We start from the raw sequence: 17,236 nt of genomic DNA on the forward strand, positions 1-17,236 counted from the left end.
GTAAATCAAAGTCTCCCGTTGGACGGCCTTAGTCGGCAGCAACAGTTCCTCTCCCATAGTGCAATGGGTCCTCTCTGCATGTTGGCAATAATCTTTCAGAACAAAGTCTTCAGCTAAGTCTGGATTTGGGCTTGATTTGTTAGGACAAGCAGGGGAACAGATTGATGCATGCCTGGAAAGACAGTGTGGTGGTTTGAGCTCATAGGGAGTGGCACTATTAGGAGGCATGGCTTTGTTGGAGTAGGTATGGCATTCTTGGAGGAAGTGTGTCACTGTGAGGTGGGCTTTGAGGTTTCATATGTGCTCAAGCCACGCCCAGTGTCTCAGAGCACTTCCTGTTGCGGGCAGGTCAAATGTAAGAACTTTCAGCTCCTTCTCCAGCACCATATCTGCCTGCATCCTGCCGTGCTTCCCACCATGATTATAATGGACTAAACTTCTGAAACTGTAAGTGAGCCACTCCAACTAAATGCTTTCCTTTATAAGAGTTGCTGTGGCCATGGAGTCTCTTCACAGCAATGGAAACCCTAACTAAGACAGACAGGGACTAGAGGGTAACTGTGGGTATTTTGGTAGAAACACACTCTGAATTGGAAATGTAAATTAGAGAACCCAGTATTCACAGGGGTGAGTGCCTCCAAGGCCACACAGATGCTTTCCATTGGGAGGGGAGGGAGAGAGAGAGAGAGAGAGAGAGAGAGAGAGAGAGAGAGAGAGAGAGAGAGAGAGAGAGAGAGAGAGAGAGAGAGAGAACCCAGCACTGGGACCCTGGTCCCAAGCATCAGAGGATGAGTAAGAACGTGGTGCCTGTCAGCTGCCCTTCTCTTCCCTGTTGGTGCGTGCAGGGCACTGGCTTACAGCTGTGGCACGGAAGACAGAGAGAAAGAGAATGGTCAGGAGGTTTAGCCAAGCCCTGGACCTGAAGCTCCTAAAAAGGAAAAAAAAAATCAGGTTATGTGGGGTGATCATTCTGAGGGGTCATGTGTATGTTGTGGGTACCTGCAGAGGTCAGAAGAGGGCGTGAAATCCTCTGGCACTGGAGTTACAAGTGGTTGTGAGCTGCCCACTGTGGGTGCTGGGAATTGGACTTGGGTCTTCTGCAAGGATGGTAAGCACGTTGAACAGCTGAACCACGTTAGGGCTGATCTAAGTTGTTTTGTTGCTCTGGGATGGTGTCTAATGTGGAAGTAGTAGGTATCTCACACGTAAGACTGTGTGTTGCCACTTCCCCATTCTAGAGCAGGGCTGGAGATAGGACCTGGGCCTCTGGAGTGCTAGCTGTGTGCTCTCCCTGATAAGCTACATTTGCAGCACACTGAATTTGACATTACAGTGGACTGGAATTGTTTAGATCTGAAAGTAATGAGAGAATATTTTTATTACTTGATAATGCATGAAAAACCCGAGGATCTCCTTAGAGATAGCTTTTAGGAGTGAGAGCATTTGTGTCCCTGTAATTATTTCAATGAGACAGTCTTAGAAAGTAATATTTCTTTCTTAATAGGAGATTGCATATAGTAATTCCATATTAGCACACACCAACTATTTTACTTTGTGGATAAATAAATAAATATACCAATCATAAAGTTTGAAAAATCAAGCTTTTCTTTTTCAATTTACCATGTATATGTTGAATTCTATTTCTTTTAGGTACTGGAAAGGCATTGTCATGTTTTCTTGGACATCGTGGAAGGTGGTTATGATGGTTAATGCCATATGTCAATTTGACTGGGACAAGTGGTACAAAAATTCTGGGTGTGTCTATGAAGGTGTTTCTGTATGTGGTGGATATTGAATTGGCAGACTGAATAAAGCAAGTTGCTCTCTCTAACATAGAGTGGCACCATCCATTTTAATTAAAGAACCAAAAGATAAATAAGTGGACACTGATGTCTGACTCATGACTCATTACTCAAGGAACCTGTGAATTGATGAATGCTTCTTTTAAACGTCGTTATGGCTTGAATGTGAAATGTTTCCTGAAAGCACATGCATTTGGACTCCAGCTGGTGGCACTAACTGGGGAGGTTGTGGAATCTTTTGGACATGGAGCTCAGCTGACAGGAGTAATAGGTGCGAGCATTGAGGGTTATAGTCCAGCCCTGTTTCCAGTCTGGCCCTCTGCTTCCTGTCAGAAGTGGTGATGTGGACCAGCTGTGCTCCAAGCAATGCTGCTGTGCCTCCAGGCACCAGCCATCCCTGGACATAAGGGGCTGTGTCTCAAGAACCACGAACCAATATAAATCCTTCCTCCTTAAAGTTGTTTCCACTAGGCATTATGTCACAATGACAAGGAAGGTAGTTAACATAACCACCAAGTGTTCGGGTGATTTATAGTATAGGAGCTGTTAATTAATACGCTCAACTTTATAAATGAAAATCAAGTCACAAAGAAGTTAAGTAACTTGCCCAGTATCCTGCAGCTAAAAGTAACAAAATCAACCAAGCAGAATTCGCATGTGTATGTTGGTTCCAGCTATGCCTCTACTACTCAAAGAAGGGGTGTAGTGATATATTGTGTACCCTAATAAACTTGCCTGGGGATTGGAGGTCAGAGCCAGCCACTAGTTCTTGCCTCTACGAAATCCTCAGTCTAAAGAGAGTGAGTTCCTGTTTCTTCACACCTTATATACCTTTCTCTGCCCAGACATCACTTCCTGGGATTAAAGGCGTGCGTCACCATGCCTGGCTGTTTCCAGTGTGGCTTTGAACTCACAGAGATCCAGATGGATCTCTGCCTTCAGAATGCTAGGATTAAAGGTATGTGTGCCACCATTTTCTGGCCTCTATGTCTATCTAGTAATTGTTCTGTTTTCTGACCACAGATAAGTTTATTAGGGTGCACAATATATTGAGGGGACACAATATCACCACACATACCTTAATTCTTTCTAAGGTAGCAACCCCAGTGACCTAACTTCCTATCAGGAGGCTCCACCTTTTAAAGGTTCCAGCCCTTCAACACCAACATACCAGGGACCAAAACTTCCAACATGTAAACCTCTGAAGGAAACACTCAAATAATATACAAACCATGGTAATCAGTGCTAGGTTCACAACAAAAATGAACAGCACTTATTTATTTATTTTTTGCTGTGAAACCTTTGAATATTATTTGACCTTATTTAAAAAAAAAAAAAAAAACAGTTGTGGTTTGAATATGAAGTGTCCTCCAAAGGCTCATGTTAGAACACTTGATCTCCAGTTGGTACTGTTCGGGAAGATTGTAGTTCCATTCAGAGGTGTAGCCTATCTGGGTGAAGAGAGTCACTGGGGAAAAGTTCCTGAAGCTTTACAGCCTAGCCTTGCTCCCTGTTCTCTCTCTGCTTTTTGAATGTGTGTGCAGTGTGACCAGCCAGCCTCCTGCTTCTGCCACTAGACCAGCCCCCCACTGCCGCTCCCGCAACTGCTGCACCCTCCCACTGCCGGGGCCCCCCACTGTTGCCCCCACTGCCAGCCCCCCCCCCCCCCCGCCACACCTTCTCAGCTGTGATGATGGCATCCTTCTGGAACTATGAGCCAAAAGAAACCCCTTTACCTTCAAGCTGCTTCTGTCAGGATATTTTTAAAAATTATTTTATTTATTATTATTATTATTTATTATTGTTGTTGTGATGGGGGTGTGCCATGTGTGGAAGTCAAAGGACAACTTTCAGGAACTGTTTCTCTCCTCTACCATCAGTTCCAGATATCGAATTCAAGTTATTAGACTTGTATGGCAAGTGCTTTCACCAGGCGCCATCATGCATGCCCTTTGTTGGGGTATTTTGTCAGACAAAAAAAAGGATAACTAAGACAGAAACTGACAATGGTAATTGGAGATTTCATAATAAACATTTTCTTCACTTCTTGTCATCGTTGTTTTGGGAGGGAGCATATTGCTCTTGCCCAGATTAATCTCTCTTCTTCATTAACACCGGATTTATTCAAATTTAATTTGTAATGGTTCAGTGTTTAATTTAAACAACATAATGAAATAAACAACTAATGTTTCTAGACCAAAAAACATTCAACATTCACTTGTGAATGTTTAAAATACATTAACTGCTTCATTTCTCAATCCCATATCTTCATAAAAAGAAATCACACCCACCATATTCTTGTTCAAATCGACTCTTCTGGTTTCTCTTTCTTGTTGACAGCCTAACCCCTTGCTGTGACAAAAGAGGTCCAACCAGTTTCTACAGTTCTCCCATCCATAAACTTTATGATTACTACAAGTTACAAATGACAATATGGTAGTTAGATTTTTGATTGATTTGGTTTTAAGACAGGCTTCCATTATGTAATCCAAGCTATCCTCAAACTCTGGGTCTCCTGCCCTAGTCTCCTGTGTGCTGGGATCAAAAGTGTCTACCACCATGCATTATATTAATAATGATCACTACGTATAAATATTGAAGGCCACCAATGAATTCCTTTCCACTAATTTTCTCTTCAATACCTACCGCTAATTGTGACAGTGATAAAATAGGTCTTCATATGAGGAGCAAATACAATAGATTGTGCAGACACTTACAAAAGCGCTTGACCAAACATAGTTTTTCATTATCCAAGGAAATAGCTAAAAGCCTACCAGTACTGATTGCATCTTACATTTTCATTGGCATAAATACACATTTCTTACAACAGCAAACTACTATCTATTAACAATGGTCAGTGAGAAATTTTGTCAGAGATGTCTTGGGGTAGTTTTCTAACACAGCCCCTCTTAAAAAATTGCTATATCTGAATAAACTCAGGATTTAGCTTGAAAAGATAAAGCAACAGAGAGAAGCCTATGGGCCTATTAAGGAAATATCAGTATGAATTAGACCTGTCATTTAAGATTTTCAGGTTCAGTTGTGTTTAAAAATTATTCTGGGGGGATTGTAGAGCAAACAATTGTAGAACAATTACTTAGTTCTTCTTTGAGAGGACAGCCTCACTGGACTCCTGGCAGGCTGCTAAAGAAAATGGTAACTCTCACCTGAGTTGCTGATAAGTATTGAGTAGCAGCAAAATAAACATCCCTAACAAATGCCTGGGGATTTTAGTCTTTACTGGGGATTGGTGCAGAGCAACAGATTTAGGTTTAGGCAGGCCCTGTTGTGTCCATTGCAAAACACCCGCCCCCCTCCCAGCAAGACCACCACAGAGCCATTTTCCCATGCAAACACACAGGGGTTTATTGATGACAAGCTCAAGCTGGGTCTGAAGCAGCAGGTGGAGAAAACAGCCCCGAGTCCTCATAGTAAGGGGTTTCTAAAGGGAAAAACGGCAATCAGGGAGGTACAAGGCCTGGTGTTTCATGATTGGGTGAGGGTATGTAACTTTTGAATTTACTGGTTGGGGTCTGGAGGAATTTTCAACAATGGTTATCAGAAAGCCACAAGGACATTTGGAGCCCGAAGGTGTTGTTTACCAAAGTTTCTCATTGCCAGCCCACCCTGGTGGGGTCACCTTGACCGGGCCCTGGCAGTTTGTGATTTTTCTTGGAACTGTGTGGTTTCTATTGGAACCAGGTTCAACTCCTGGTCAAGTCCTGTTTAAAATGGAGTTCTTTCTTAAAATGGAGTTTGTCTTGTTCTCTTGGCCCTAAAGCAGGCTTGTTCATGAGTAGAAGTCAAGGAACCAGACAGTATATTTGAATAGAAGATATCACCTAGACCCATAGGCTGTTCAGAGCATCTCTAAAAGCAATGGCCTGGTAACATCAAGAAACAGAGGTGTCACATTTCATCATTTCAGGCTGGGGAAGTTGCTTAGATGGCTGAGCCTAAGAGCCCTGGGTTCCATTTCCAGAGTCATATAAACTGGGCGTAGCCAGCAGTTCATGCTTATAATTCCAGTATTCTGGAGTAGAGACAAGAGGATCAGAAGTTCAAGGTCATTCTTAGTTGCACAGCAAATTTGAGGGTTAGTGTTAGGAAATCTCAAATTCATTCAGGTCCATAGCAAAAATGTTTACCTCAAAACAAACAAACAATAAATAAAGCTTTTGTTTAAAAAAAAGAGAAAAACATGAAACAGTGAAACAGATTTTTTTGTGTTTTGTTTTGTTTTGTTGTTTTTTTTGTTTTCTGAGACAGGTTTTTTTTCTGTGTAGCTCTGGCTGTCCTGGAACTTACTCTGTAGACTGGTCTTGAACTCAGAGATCCACCTAACTCTGCCTCCTAAATCCTAGGATTAAAGGTGTAGTCAATCACCACCAAACTTGAAACAAATATTTTTGTGAGATAAAATAAAATCATGTTTTGTTTTCTAGAACTTAACTATGCTTCTTGATTATCATACAGTTAATTTGGCTTGTTGTTTTGATAAAGGAGGTAGAGATCCACTAAGTTAACAAATTAGAAATCTAAAAGTTAATAAATAAAAACACAAGTTTAAATTACATATGATTTTCAGAAATACTGAGTACGTATTTTAATGTAACTCACTGATTTCCTTGGAATTCCCATTATGTCAGTATTTTGCTCATATTTTTCACTTTGTTGTTTATCAGAGAAGAAATAAAGTCATCCTTCTTAATCTTATTTATACCTCTTAATCTCTTAAATCAGATGCTTTTTAATTGTCTAATTTGTAAAATATTCATTATATAAATCATGACTATTAAAAGGAGGAAGTATTTCCTAGGTATAAAGATTAGGTTTTTTTTATTTCTTTTTATTAATTGATTGATGACTGATACGGGATCTCTCTATGTAGCTCTGGCTGTCCAAGAATTCACATAGATCCATTGCCCCCTGCCTCCCAAATGCTTGGATTAAGGTGGTTGCTACCACACCCAGTAATAATTAGTTTTAATTATCCACTTACCACAGTCTAGAATTATCTGAAATGAGAGTCTTAATATGGTATAGTCTAGATCAAGTTGACTTGTGTCACATCTGTGGGAAATTATCTTGATTAGGTTCATTTAAGTGAGAAGACCCACCCATTGTGGGTAGTACTATTACCTAGGGAGGAGATCCTGAACTGAAGCTAAACAGAGCATGCATGCATAGGTTATATTTTATTCCCAATTATGGGAGTGACATGACCAACTTATTTCCCTGATATGGTTGATTGATATTAAAATATACCCTTTCTCCTCTAATTTTCTTTTGTCAGGACATTCTATCATAACAAGAGAAAAGAAATTAAGACATTAGGAAATCATGTGTTGTAAATATCGCTCTGTATGTTGTGAGAATGTGTTGCTCTGATTTGGTTAATAAATAAAATGTTGATTGGCCAGTAGCCAGGCAGGAAGTATAGGTAGGATAAGCAGAGAAGAGAATTCTGGGAAGAGGAAGGTTGAGTCAGGAGTCACCAGCCAGACACAGAGGAAGCAAGATGTGAAGGCAGAACTGAGTAAAGGTACCAAGCCACGTGGCTAAATATAAATAAGAATTATGGGTTAATTTAAGTGTAAGAGCTAGTTGATAGTTAGCATGAGCTAATGGCCGAGCAGTTTTAATTAATATAAACATCTGTGTGTTTACTTAGGTCTAAGCAGCTGCAGGGCTGTGGGAGCCAGGCAGGACCAGGAAAACTTCAGCTACAATCATGTAAAGAGAAAAAAGAAAAAATTCAAATTACTTTAATTTATATTTTATAAAATCGGCATTTTCTTGTTCATTTTTTTTGAATTGGCTACAAATAAAATAGCAAACATTCCACAACTCATTTCAGTTATCAAATTAGTTAAAAGAGATGCGCAGAAACTGACATTTATTTCTAACTAAATTAATTGATGTGGGCAGCCCAAATAGGTTGCAGAAATGCTTATATAGGTTTTTCTATTTTTAATGTTTTTCTTTAAAAAATTGATATTGGTGTGAGAGCAATTCAGCCTATCATTGTCAAAATAAAATGTGAAATATCGAAATCAGAAAAGAAATTAAAGTGTTTTTAAAGTGGAAAATAAAATACCTTCTGAGTGATTATCAAAGCCACTCTTCACCAGAGTCTTTTTAATCTTTTAATCCCATATCAGTGTTAAAGCTTTCTTGTGGGGCCCATGAGACTGTTCAGTGGGCAGCACTTGTCACGTATGCCTGTATCCTTGAGTTCACTGCCTAAACCCACTTGGAGGTGGAAGGAGAAGCTCCACACAGTTGTCCTCTGACCTCTTCATCCCCAACATGGGGCATGCACCTCCCCACACACATCAGCACATGCATGCACAATAACAATACATTTGGAAAATTAAAATATTCTTGTTATTGCAAATATGGCCATATATAATTAATTAATTAATAAAAAAATCCAATCACCAAGCTAGAGAAAATAACAAAAAAAAAACCCTCCACCTTATCACCTTGAGCCACCTTAAGGCTCAAGGCATTTGATAATTAATCTTTATTTTTATGAATACTAGCAAGATGTTCCAGGTCCCCAGTCACTGATTTTTGGGAAAACCTAAATCTAAAGCCCTACCCTGGACTGCCTTGTGGTTTTATGACTAAGGTAATCCTCACTGTCAGAAAGACTCACAGATGTGGGTTCAGGCTCTTTCTTGAAATGCTTCTTCATTTCCTCTTTGACTCTGTTTTTGTAAATGAGGTCCCATGAGACAAGAAGTATGCTCTAAGGTTGGCCCTCAGTTTATATGTGGCCCAAACTTCCTTTGCAGGGCCTAAATAATTTCTTCCAAACAGCCTGACTTCAGCGAAGTGTGTGTGTGTGTGTGTGTGTGTGTGTGTGTGTGTGTGTGTGTGTGTGTTGGGGGGAGGGGTGTGTGCTGTGGGATGGTCTGTATGTCAAATTACTCTGATTGGTCAATAAATAAAACACTGATTGGCCAGTGGCTAGGCAGGAAGTATAGGTGGTACTAACAGAGAGGAGAAAAGAAAGAACAGGAAGGCAGAAGGAGTCACTGTCAGCTGCTGCCATGACAAGCAGCATGTGAAGATGCCGGTAAGCCACGGGCCACGTGGCAAGGTATAGATTTATGGAAGTGGATTAATTTAAGCTATAAGAACAGTTAGCAAGAAGCCTGCCACAGCCATATAGTTTGTATGCAATATGTCTCTGTGTTTACTTGGTTGGGTCTGAGCGGCTGTGGTACTGGCGGGTGACAAAGATTTGTCCTGACTGTGGGCCAGGCAGGAAAACTCTAGCTACAAATGGCGCCCAATGTGTTGGCAAGAGTTCCCACCTAAAACCTGAGAAAAAAGATCCTAAAAAGAGTTCCTAGTTGTTTCTCTCAAGTTAGTGGCAGCCTGTGTGTTTGAGCTACTATGGCGGGTTTCTGCCGTGTGCACCTGCAGTTTGGCGGGAATGAGGCCTCTGCAAGTGGCACATTAAGCTGCATTTTGGATTTAGTCTTTGCTAGTACAAAGCAAAAAAAAGAGGTTTCTGGGCTACACGCTGCTTTAATAGAAGTATAGACCCACTATTTGTGAGAGTTGATGGCTCCCAGAGCTGGCAGAAAATGTACCACCGCCATGTTGGGAAGCTAAAGTGGGCGGAGCCAGCAGCCATAGCGCTGTTTCAGTCTTGGAATGCTGCAGTTCAAAACAATAGGCTCAAGGTAATACAAAAAATAAGCCACATAAAGATGGCTACCACACAGAGAATCTGGATTATGTTCTCTTTGATATTTGTAACTGAAGAAAAACATTTGATTATAAAAGCTGTTGAGTTAGGCCAAAATGTATATTTTAAAGGTACCTTGACTTCAAAATTTGGATGTAAGGATATGTTGCTTTGGAAAGGAGGTTCTGCTTATGTTTCCACAGAAAGCCAGAGGCTATGGATTTGTTCCAGATTAAGATACATCAGGTTTGACCAGCCAAGACCCCCTGAAAGGTCTCCGATGACACCATGACCCAGATGATCCAACATCCAGATCAGATTCAAGGCAACTGGCTCAGACGATGCACCCTCACGGACTACTCCATAAGGCAAGAGAAAGAATAGGTAAGGCTGGTAGGCAGGGAGTATATATAGAAGGAGAAAACTGGGATGAAAGAGATTTAATATCTAGGAGCCAGAGAAGAAGGATGACTCTAGGGGCCAGCCACCTAGCTACACAGTAAGCCACAGAGTAAAAATAAGATTTACAGACGTTAGAGAATGGGAAAAGCCCAGAGGCAAAAGGTAGATGGGATAATTTAAGATAAGGAAAGCTGGTGAGAAACTAAGCCAAGCTAAGGCCAGGCATTCATAAGTAATAATAAGCCTCTGTGTATGATTTATTTGGGAGCTGGGTGGCAGGGCCCCAAAAAAGAGTAAAAAACAAACAACACACACACGAGAGAGAGAGAGAGAGAGAGAGAGAGAGAGAGAGAGAGAGAGAGACTTACAAAAACTGCCTCATCACTCTCCATAATACAAGACCACTCCTAAAATATCAGTATTTTGTTAAGAAAGATACCTAAAGTGCCTGAGTCTCCAGTCAAACCCTGACACACATTGCTATTCTTTATTTTCCTATATATGCATTAGCTATTCAAGTATTTCTATTTTTTCCTTATTAAAGCCTTTTAAATATGTGAGAAAAGTCTGAGATCCTTTTCCCTTTGGGAATATAATTAAATAATTAATGTCAATCTGGATACCTATGATGCCTTTGTTGAGGCTATTAGCATTCCATAGCAGCTAAGAGTTAGAATTAAAATTCAAGGTAGCTAAATTTGTTATTTCTCAAACTATTGTGTCATAGTTCTTGGGGTTTTTTGTAAAGATACATTTTAAGTTATTGGCAGAAATTTTATTTATTTATTCTGTTTCAAATGTCATTTTATTGCAAGATGGTATAACTAATTGCAAGTTTAAACTCTCTAACTTGGTAATTTTAGTTGGGCAGCAAGCTGATGTAAATTGCTTATTCAAAAGTGATTATTGGACCACTCCAGATATAGAACAAGGGTCAGAAATACCTGAGTGGCCAATAGGTTAAGTCATTAAATGAACCTTGATCATTTTTCAGGAAAGGTACACTGTATTTTCAATAGACACTAACACAGGAAGAGTTCTTCACATATTCTAGTTTCAACTTAACTCTCTCTGGCCATCTCAATTGAGGTAGATACATCCACATAGCTGGCTGAGCTTGAGCCTTCTTTGTGAGCAGTTTTAGATGCACATGCACTTGGCAATGGTCTCCTCTTCCTGCTGCACTACATGCTGTAGAAGATTTCTCCAGTCCCTCCTGGCCCTGTGGTCTGGACAAATCTCTCCCACCTATGGTCCTGCAGCCACTTATAAAATAATCACTCAGAAGCTTATATTAATTACCAACTGTATGGCCTATGGCAGGCTTCTTGCCAGCTAGCTCTTTCATCTTAAATTAATTCATTTCTATTAATCTATGTTTTGCCACATGGCTGTGGCATTACCAGTCTGCCGGCATCTCCTTTAGTGGCGGCTGGCATCTCTTCTGCTCTCCTTTCTTCTCTCCATACATCTGCTTAGATCCCCTGCCTGCCTCTAAGCTGCCTTACCATAGGCCAATGCAGCTTTATTTATCAACCAATGAGAGCAACACTTATTCACAGCATACAGAAAGACATCCCACAACAATGCCTTTCTGTACAACATGCTTCTTCACCCAGTATATCACTTGCTCTTGCTCCTTGCTATGCATCATGTTCTAGTAGAATATATTTTAAGGTGTGTTACTTTTGTTTATGTTGCATTTGTTTAGCTCTGTAAAGCTGTGTTACTGTGCCTGTGTAAAATACCTGATAGTCTAATAAAGAGCTGAATGGCCAATGGCAAGGCAGGAGAAAGAACAGGCAGGGCTGGCAGGCAGAGAGAATATATAGAAGGAGAAACCAAGGATCAGGGGAAGAAGTATCCAGAGGAGGAGGAGGACTTCAGGGGCCAGACACCCAGACGCCCAGATACACAGCAAACCATGGAGTAAGAGTAAGATTTACAGAAGTAAGAGAACAGGAAAAGCCCAGCAGCAAAAGGTAGACGGGATAATTTAATTTAAGGAAAACTGGAAAGAAATAAGTCAAGCTAAGGCCATGTGTGATTTATCTGGGAGCTGGGTGGCAGACACCCCCCCCCAAATAAAGAGTAAAATACCAACAAAAACATGATGTCATGCAGAAATATGGTAGTCCAGACCACTTTGCCTCATTATGTGCTCTATGTCGCCTTTCCCAGGAAGTGACCTCCAAGGCCATTGGCAATGTTATTCCTCAGAATGTCAAACAGGTAGTGGCACTTCTGAACCAGTGCCTGCCTGTGCCTTCTCCATATCAACTGCATCCTGGATTTGTTTGATGGTTGACTGCTTACTTCTTCGAGTTGAACAATTTTTTGCTCATTAAGTTTATCAATACATTCTCCAATAGAGGCACCATATTTCTTAATCACATTGACAATCAACCCCTCTACTGATATGGTAGAAAGGTCTCTGGTGTAATCACATTTCTTTGGATAGAAAATACAAGCTAAGCACAGTTCCAAGCACGAATGTCCTGTTACCACAGTTCTGGGGTAAAGGAACTGGAAAAAACTACTCAGGGATCAGCCCAAGACATACTTTTCCTCCATGTTCAGGAACAGGTGTTACAGGGGTAAGATGTGTCTGTCCAATATGAAAGACCCCAGGACCGCTGTGTTCTTCAGACATGGGTCGCTGCGGTGGCAGAAAGTACCACCCGGGACAGAATGGTCTGCGAAAGTTCAGGCAGTGGTATTCGGGTCCCTGCGACCCCTACCCGAGACTGTCAGGGTTGGTGGAAATTTTAAATGTTCTACAAATTATTTTTATTCTTATTAGTCTCATCCTTTTCTTTTTAGTTACATGGTTATCTAAATTGGTCAGAAAATAGATGTATTGTGTATTTTTTATTGTTATTTGTAATAACAACCTCAAGCCCCTTCTATTCCAGTGGGGCTTTCTGGTTTTGTTTTTATAGAAAATAAAGATCTTAATTGTGCCAATGAAAATTTCCTTTATCTGGTTTTGGTGGCATACGCCTATAATCCTAGCACTCAGGAGGATGAGGCAGGAGCATTACTTGAAATAAACAGAAACAATATAGTGAAAAGCCATGAATGCAGTTGACCCATTTCTGATAGTGATGTAATTTATTTAATCACAGGGGCAATTTTCATATCCCCTTCATGTACTTTTGTGAAACTCACTATAATGTCAACCATATCTTTGTGTATGTGTTTATGTGTGTGAGGGGTACCAATGAATCCAAACTTTTCTCATTATGGAAGTGAATACATTTCAATTATCTTTCATATTTTGTAACTTAGTAAAATTTAAGACTCTGAATTAGGGTATATTCATTATTTGATAGAAATAAAAATATCTAATATATTCATATTTGATAGAAAATGGGTTACAGTATTAGATACTGAAATTCAGAAAAAAACATTAATATTTTCTTTTCTGCAAATGCCTTTGCTTTTATCACTCAGGTAACATTATTAGTTGAATCAAATTTTTATATTGAGAAAAGTTTATATTCATAAAAGTAGGTAAATTAAATGTGATCAGCATACAAAAGAATTTTAAGATATTTTGTTTATTTAAGACATGTAGCCAGGCGGTGGTGGTGCACGCCTTTAATCCCAGCACTCGGGAGGCAGAGCCAAGCGGATCTCTGTGAGTTCAAGGCCAGCCTGGGCTACCAAGTGAGTTCCAGGAAAAGGCACAAAGCTACACAGAGAAACCCTGTCTTGAAAAAACCAAAAAAAAAAAAAAAAAAAAAAAAAAAAAAAAAAACATGTATAAAAGGTTAAAAAGGGATAAAAATTAGTTGAATAGAAAAAAATTATTTGGAAAACAATTATAATCTAAAAGCCTGTAAAATAGTGTTTAGTGTAACCATTAAAATTTGAATCAATGCACCCAACGAACTCCCTCCTAAGAGATAAATAAGAGTACTAACATTAGTAAGAGCATGCATTATCTTATTTAATTAAGTGCTATCCATGATGGGACACATCAATCTGCATGATGGTGGACATGCACTGTTAGACTGTTATAGGAACTAAGCCAAGATTTTCTCCTAATTCTAAAAATCATTTTCTAAATCAAATATACATATTGGTTGCCACAGTGTTCATTTTCATTAGAAGATGTTTATTTCTAACATAATTGGAATGAAACCTGGACAGTGTTATTCTACTACTGCTATTATAACCCTTGGTAGCCTCCTACAAAGAAATAAGAAGCATGGCAGAAATTTCCCGAGTCTGTAACTAAAGGTGGGGTGGGGGAAAAACATAATTTCATAGGGAGGTCATCTGAAATTGGCAAACTTCAGGAACAAAATATATTTTGCATCGTTTACTGCCAGTGCACTGATTTAGTTTGTATGATATATATTTCACAATCCCCTAACATACAGACTAGCATAATGAATGGTAACACTATTGTATAATCTAGATCTAAAAGACACAGTAATCACTTGGATCTTTTAAAAATCACAGAAAAGAAACAGACTCCAATTTCTGGTTTGTTTCACTATGGAGAAAAGGAAAGGAATAATTTGCCTTGTGAATTTTATTTCTTCCTTTATGTAATAATAATTGGATATTTCAGGGAAAAAAATCAATATTTCAACAGAAGGTGAAAATTACCAAGTCATTATTTAGACTCAGAACTCTTAGTGGAATTGTTAAATAAATAAAAGTTAAGAGCTCATTTTCTGTCCAGGAAAACACAGAAATGAAATTATCCTTTTTTAAAAAATAGAGATTTTGCCATCAGCCTTTGAATTGATAGAAGTTGACTTTAATATTCCATACTTGGTACTGTTGAAATTATTTTTCCAAATGTTGTGATAATATTAAGCACATTATTTTTCTTTGATTAAATGCCTAGCAATCTGCTCTATATTAAAATTACCTGTGTAGTCAGTATCCAATTCTGATATCCTAAGTATGGATATTATTAGCCTTTTAGCTGTCATAGAATCGCAAAATAGAACAAACATGTCAATCAATGCATGATTGGGAGGATATTTTTATATGTCACCAGGGTTATAACCACATGCCTTACTCTGCAGGGTCTTGGCTCCCCAACTGACATGGAACTTTTGGTAATTGTAGTATAGACTGATTTTTCCCACATGAATTCAAAGACAAAGATGGTGTTGTTTTAGATCTATTCAAATGTATGGCAGAGCTCTTAAGTGCTCTAAGTTTATACAAATATAGTCATCTGGCTCTTTCTCACTTGTGTTTTAATTTTACAGAGTAATCTGCTGTGAGCTCCACTTCATGAATTTTCAGAGTAGAACTGCTGGGCTAGAATCTTAGTACAGCTCAATCCATTTCCAGGGTTGTCTGCCATGAAAAGACTGAGCCCCTTGGTTGGATCCCATTACCAGATTCCTCTTTTCTCTGCTCAGCAGATTTACAGGCCTATAAAACAAACATAAAGCCTGTAACACTGAAACGACATTATTTAAGGAGCTTCAGAGCCAGTATTACAAACTGAGGTGAGTGCATATTAAAACTAGGTTTGAGATGAACATTTTAAAAATGTACAAAGTCTTTAAAATAATGAGGATTTGTTCAAATATACAGAAATTAACACAATGTTTTATAAACCAAATAAAAACAAATCTTCCTTGCCAGGTGGTAGTAGCACACACCTTCAATCCCAGCACTTGGGAGGCAGAGGCAGGCAGATCTGAGTTGGAGGGTATCCAGATCTACAGAGTGAGTTCCAGAACAGCCAGGGCTACATAGAGAAACCTTTTCTCAAAAACAAACAAACAAAACAAAACAAAAACAAAAAATCCAAAAAAAAAAATTCCTTTGGAATAAAGGATACCAGATATGGAGACCAAGAGGTGTCTTTCACTCTTGCTCTCTACCTTATCTCCCACTAAACCTAGAACTCACCAATTCAATGAGACTGACTATCCAGTGAGGCAATTTTAGTAAAAGTGTAGGTCAATATTAACATGTGACTCATTAGCCAAGCACTCTTCAAAATGTGATGTCTAGGACAAGAGAAGCCAAGGTCTACATCTATTCAAATAGGACACATTTGAAGAGAGATAAGACCTTATTCAAAAGAGAGTGATTAAAATGGTAAAAGAATTTCAAAGCCCAAGATATGCAAAATGGTAAGAGGAGTTTGAAGTCAGGAAGACTGAAGGATCCAAAATCATGGCTTCTAAACATCTGAGATTATATTCAACCTTTGTTCAAAGGGTAAGAGATAAATGCCTTCTGTCTAGAGAGAGAAAGCTTATTGTGTGGATCCGTGTTTGCTGCACAGGTATGGGAACAGATAGTATTTGAAAATCACTGTCTGCTACTACCATTGAAACAGTCAAAACAGCCAAGATAACCAACTGATGCCAAAGCCAACAACATGTGACCAGAAGCTGGGTGTGGTGATGAATGCCTGCAATTCCAGTACTAAAACATGCATGAGAAGCTAAGGCAAGAACACTCTATCTCAACTGGGGGGAAAAAGCAGTGATGATGAGAAATGGAGTAGCTATATGGTATTGAAGTCTTACCCAGGGCTTACATCCTCCCATTGTATGGCTTTTTCTGAGACCACAGCTTGGTTTTACTAGGATTAATTAGGGGAAACTGGGACATACCATTAATTTTGCACTTGGCTATGCATGACTTAATTTACAAGAATCATTGTTCTGTTGCCTACTTCTCTGTACAAATCTCAGATCTTTTCAGGGCAACTATGGTGCATGTGATGTTCATGTGTTGCTTCCATTTGGTGCTCCCATTTTTATTAGGTTTATGCCTTTTGAAAAGTGCTTAATTGATGAAGTTTTTGTATGCTGTGCCTCTAGTCTTATTTTTCCCATAAACCTTAGGGTTTTGATTTCAAAACTGTGCATACTTGGTAATTTTTATTCATTTTATTTTAAAATAGCTTTTATTAAATTTGTTTTTGACCCTTTCACACATGTAAATAATGCGTTCTGGTCATTCTAACCCCTTCTATCTCCCTACCACCTTGGTCGACCCCTACCCCATTTCCCTAAAGCCCCTTCCTTATCCCTATCCTTTTGTTTTATTGCCGTGGGATGTCTTTCTGTATGCTGTAAATATATGTTCTCTCATTGGTTGATAAATAAAGCTGTTTGGCCAATAGCGAGGCAGAATGAGGTTAGGCAATACATTCAAACTGAAGACAGAGATGAAGAAGGGTGGAGTCAGGAGAGATGCTAGCCTGCAGCCCAAGGAGCAATAAGATGACAGCAGAGAGGTAATGCCATGGCCACATGGCAACATACAGATTAATAGAAATGGGTTAATTTAAGATAAAAGAACTAGTTAGCAAGAAGCCTGA

The 17,236-nt window shown here is 39.3% G+C and overlaps 1 pseudogene; it reads right to left on the reverse strand.

Annotated features, from left to right (window-relative positions):
• Positions 1-810: 810 nt before the first annotated feature.
• The window catches only part of LOC114705156, a 45,942-nt pseudogene continuing 29,516 nt past the window's right edge, over positions 811-17,236 (reverse strand).

This window comes from Peromyscus leucopus, chromosome 19, assembly GCF_004664715.2.
Source record: "Peromyscus leucopus breed LL Stock chromosome 19, UCI_PerLeu_2.1, whole genome shotgun sequence".
NCBI lineage: Eukaryota > Metazoa > Chordata > Mammalia > Rodentia > Cricetidae > Peromyscus > Peromyscus leucopus.